Here is a 5,890-nt window from a genome sequence, read left to right as displayed (position 1 = left end):
CTTATGTGTTCTGTTATCTTTTGTTTCCGTCAGGGGTACTCATACGTTGCGGCCCAAGTCAGCGACATCTTTATAACGTCAGATTACTTTTCAAAAAGTTTCGTAATTCATTTAATTATGTTTTTAAATCGATTGAAAATATACTGAACAACCTCCGTGATTAAAACTCGGTGTATCATCATAAAAATAAGAGTATTCATTAACATTTTAATCAAAATATCACTGTATATATTTAACTGAAGCATGTAGACACCAGATTTCTTCTATCATTCATTATTCTGTAATCATAAAACAGTATATTAAAAGGTGTACTGTACCCTATCAAGGTATTAAAAATAATGCTAATGATGATTGAGCTAACTTTTCAGATGGGTCAACTAAAACTCTTGTGTTTACAGTATTTCAAAAGTTTCTGTCTGTTTTCCCCAAGTTCTCTTGCAATATTGAATGTTTTGCTCAGGTTTCTAGATGTTTTTGACATCATATTTATGTAAGACCACGTATTATTACCTTAAAAAAGTTGATTATTTTTAAATCGACTGTCTGTTTATTGAGACATCACTTAAATATTATAAAGATAGATTCACGATGCTGATAAGATACCGGTATTCTTTTGGAGTATGTATTTTTTTCAGCAGATCTACATTGTGTGTCTGTGTGCGTGTGTGCGCGCGTGCGTGTGTGTGTGCGTGTGCACAAGTCTGTAATAAAAATTCTGTTTTATTCTGTTTTATTCTGTTCTGTTCTGTATTGATGTTTTTACATTTAAGAAGTCGTCAAAACGTCGGCTGGGCCACTAGCGCGTTGCTATGGTTATTAAATGACCTCTAGGGTTAGGTTGTGCATATCATTCTATTTTAATAACTACATTTGCCAGCGGACATGTTACTTGTTATAACAGTTCTAGTTATACTAAATTGCACATAACGAAAACAAAGTTGCAGAGCTAGACTACGTGTTTATGGAGCAATCCTCAAATGTTTAAAAAAGCATACACTGAACAAAACTTATAAACCGACACCAAATATTTTCATGTATTGAAAGGCTACGTTTGTATTAAAGACAGAAATAAGTATATACAATTTTAATACATTTTATTGCAAATATATAAGTCAAAACAAAACATGTTTGATAACAAAACGTGTCGGGTTAACCTACATACCTTCAAAATAAAAAGTCACAAGCTTAACAATACCGACGGGTCCATGTTTTTAGTATCGCATGTGTGCACCGTTTGCAGCAATCACGGCAAGACACGAATATCACGTTGCTTAATATTTTCCCAAACAGCTCTTGTGTCACGCAAGAGTTCGACAAGAATTTGTCGTTGTGGCAAGTACCTGACCCACCTTTTCAGTAAGTCCCACACATGTTCTATGGGGTTAATGTCCGGACTTTCCGCTGGCCATTGCAGGATTCTTACGTTGTTTTGTGTAAGCATATTTCGGGTACACCGAGCTGTATGGCAAGAAGCGTTATCCTGGGCTAAAAACATTACCCGATTGGCACGGATGTGCTGAACAAGTACGGGTTAGTTAATGTCATCCTGGTACTTTCGTCCATTGAGATTCTCTTGAATATGGACTATTGGAGTCTTGATGTGCAAAGAAACACCAGCCCACACAATAACTGATCCTCCCCCAAACACAATATATAAATACCACAAGTGCTCCCGTTCTTAACCTTTAGCCTCCTAAATTTCTAAAATGGACTGGTCCATCATCCAGATTTGGCAGTGCCATTTGTTGTTCGACGGGTGTTTATTGAAAATTTACTGACTGTGTAGCGAACATTGCAGACCTGGACGTGCAGGCTGATCTTGGTCTGTCCTTGACGAAAAGGCAGCATTACTTTCCGCCAGCATGCTAAGGTTAAACTCTAACATGTTAAAAACACGGGACAATGTAAATGATAGCTATGCCCGCCTGATGAATCCCGTATACACGTAATGGTAACAAAACATGAAATAAAAACAAACAGTTTGCTCGTGTAAATGCATATAGTACAAAAATCCTCATAAACCAAACACGCATGTACTCGATGCCTTAGCAGAGGGCACAGCAACAACGGATATATCATTTAAGGACACGATTCGGGTGACAAAACGCCCCCACTCCTTGGAAATACATGGAATGTTTGTTTCATAGCGAGGGGTAAATGCGAAAGAATTCTAAGTGCATATAAATAAAGAATCACTTAAAACCTTTTCTCATTCACCCCTCGATAAGAATTGCTACATTGTGATAGCTTAATGGCTTGGAAAGCAAACCTGAAGTAAGAAACAAAGTAGTCTTTGCGAAAAGTTGAATATCCACGTCATCTATCCGTATGGCAAACGGGGCACCCCACGTTCACGTAAATTATAAAAGTTTTCTCTTTTTGTTTTTGAATGCTAACTGATTATACAAAAGCAAGTGTGTACATTCTATATTTTCTTATACAAAGTTCAAGCGATTTTTTTGCCTTAATGTTGTTTTTGCAAATAACCATTGCGACTTCCCACAGTATAAAAAGTCACGTTTTGTTAATATACAATATATACGTATAGCCTGCTGGTGGCAAGTGATTCTGCCTTTGCGACCAGTGCAGACCAAGATCAGCCTGTACATCTGTACAGTCTGAGCATGGTCTGCTTTGTTCGCCATTCAGTAAGTATCTTATTGGTAAGCACCCCCTTTAACAGTTAATGGTACTGTCCAAATTGAAAGACGGACAAGTTCATTAAAGAAATTTAGCAGGTAAGGGTTAAGGATATGGCGCCCTTCACTTTTATGGTACTTGCCTACACTGTCCGAAACAATTTTTATATTCCTGTGATTTGTAATCAACTCTTGGTCTTGCACTCTTCATATCAAATACAAAGTATTTTTTTATATTCTGGTGATGTCACCATAACCATTTAGTTATGAAATCTGGAAGATACAGTGTTCTGTTTGCATGTATGATTATTTAATTGTTTGTATTGAAAAGTATAGTGTAAAAAGGTTGTTAGAAAAACGTTTGCTTTGCAATTACATCATATCTTATCAAATGATCATACACAAAAATAGGAAGCATCATTGTACATTTACTTTTAATTAAAGACAAGTCAAGTCGGATTTGATCTAGCTGTATCTCTAGTTCAAACACGCAATAACATATCGACTACATGGCATATTCTAGGTTTCTAAACACTAGAAACTTGAAGATTTTCTTTACTGTTATTTTACATTTTAATACATAATAATGATTCTAAATGACATACTGATACTCCCTGTTGCCTAAATGCGACTATAGGTATATTTTCTACCCCTGTAGCGTCGATATGCGACTATACGCGCGTTATCAGGCATCCCCAGGGCGGCGATTGACGAGTATAGTCGCGGCACTGAGATCATGATGATTGCGATAAGTACTTGTTAATTTTCGATAATCTTGACAAAAGCAAAACTACTTTGCGTTGTGCTAATAATTAGTTCCCTTGTTAAAATAAATGTCAGTAACTATGCGATAATGTTAATGAAATAAAAAGACGATCTCCGCTGTGTTTCGTTCATACTGTATTTCAAAAGAGTAAAATAATGTCGTCGGCCAGAGATCTTTCTTAAAATGAAGAAAATATTTATTTATTATCATGCTGATTATGAAATATCAGTTCCGTCGGATGATGATTCTGACGATGCGATTCCATTATCAGACAAATGAATGGTCGGAAAATGTTAAGTTTTAGAAGGCTGAAATATTGGTACATTTACATCACATACGATACAAATGGATACAAAATAACACAACAAAGCATAATTCATAAAATACAAAAAAAATGTGTAAATAAACGCATGTTTGTAAATTTAATAATTATTCAAAGATGGATGTAAATATTACAACTTAACTGTCTCAGCGCGTGACGCACAACATTTGTGTACATGTTTAGAAATAGATTATACATCAAAATAAATCATTGATATTCACACAAAAACGGGTGTAAATTTCGAGTAATGCTGATGTAAATATTCATTGTTAATGATGCATTTCTATTTACTGGAATTGAATGTTCAAATATCTATTAAACGCAGTAGGTGTGTTAAAATTGTGAATATTTCGAAGTGAAAATTTTGTTCTATTTTGATATAAGCTACGGACGAAATTGGATATAAAAATATTTGTTCAAACTTCGAATATTTTGTAAGTATATTTTAATTTACACCCAAGTTAATAATGTTTCCCTGCATGATTTCAACTGACTGTATGCGAGTGTGATTATGATAAGGTTAGATAATGTTCTTCGACGTCAGATGGTAATTCTTATCCCGCCGCAGCAGGTATACGTTACGAAATCGGCCTCAGGGAGTTAAGTGAAGTTTAGACAATAGCATTTATTTGATAAAAATGATATACATATATCCAGTAAAACAGCTTTCACGCATATGAAATACTCCGTTGTTTAAATCCATTAAAATGATATAAAGGAAATGAAATGTTTCAACAGACAACGTTAATATGTGCGTATTCATAACCATATATCAATAGGCTTTTTTTTAATTTACTAAGAGTTTTTTGCTGACAATAATCATGAAAGTTTAATGTTCTTTTAAATAGCCTTTATATTTTCATTCAAAGCAGCTTTTTGAACTAAATGGGCAGGAAACTTTTAAACTCTTCCTACTGCGCCTCTTTTGTGATACCGACAATATGGCTGTGTATACATTTATCGCATCTATCGTAACAAATCAAGCTTAGGTTCTAAACAAATGGAACAACCACTCAAGTCTTCTGCTTGCAGTACCTTGTGTTTTCCTGTTTTGGGTTTACCTTTGTTCAATTTTATTTTATTGATATTCTTTCCTTTTTCCTTTGTCTTTACATTTTCCACTTGTGCATGCCCTTCCTGTAGTTTGACAACAATACATTTATCATTAGGCGAAGATAGGAAGGTTTCTTTTGCTTCTGATAGTAATTAAGCAGATTCAAATACATGTAGCGTTAATATGAAATCAGTCTGTCTTATGGTATAAACCAACTTTTCAATCAAATACTTCTCATTGTGATTTGGGTGTGATGAGATATGCCTCTAAAAGCCTCCGAAGGTCTTTCTCAGTGTATAATCTATCGTCGAATTAATATTTAGAGTTCATTACGCCTGACTTCATCTGATTTATCCGACTGAATTTCGTTTAATCTTTTTTAATTTCTTTTTTTCCATCACAGTTTTTCTGCCATGTCAGTGTCTATTTCACTAAACAAAAATCATCTACTGCTAAAATAATGCTCTGTCATCAAAAATATCCGACCTTATCATTTCTGTTATATATTGACCTTTCGTAAGGAAGTTACATAAATTTCCAGTTTATGAATTTTATTTTGAGAATTTATGAGCTGGCTCAGCTTTGTAGGCAATTCATCTTTTTTCTCTACACATGGGAAGTTGATTTTATTTATTAGGGTCAAAACAGGGAAGACAGGATGTAACGGATGTTACCTTTACCTTTCTCAAAATTCTCAGTAGGAAAACTTCGTTCATTGACAGCAGAGGTTTTTATAAGCTTTGGTTTGTTTTGTTGCGTAACAAAATTTTGCAGAAATTAACTGACAGAATTACAGAAAAAAATGATCCTGAGTTTTAACATCAGCCACGGAGTTGTCGAAAAAATCACATGAAGAAAAATGTACATCATTTTTCAAAATACATTGGTCTGTACAAAATTGCGTTTACATTTTTTGATCTGCTTGTTCAGCGTCCGTAAAATTACTATAAGATATCATGTTCATTTTAAGATAGTATGAACTGACCCAATTATAAAAGGTAACACTATTTTTTTCAGTAGGTTATTTAATAGGGTTTTCTATTGTACTCCCTTCATACTCACATTGTTTAAGACTTTAAGAGGGTCAAGACTATCTTGGATCGCGCAGG

This window comes from Mercenaria mercenaria, chromosome 10 (genome assembly GCF_021730395.1).
Source record: "Mercenaria mercenaria strain notata chromosome 10, MADL_Memer_1, whole genome shotgun sequence".
NCBI classification, from domain to species: Eukaryota; Metazoa; Mollusca; class Bivalvia; order Venerida; family Veneridae; genus Mercenaria; species Mercenaria mercenaria.
The sequence above is the reverse complement of the archived record's forward strand: the minus strand, read 5'-3'. Positions refer to the sequence as shown.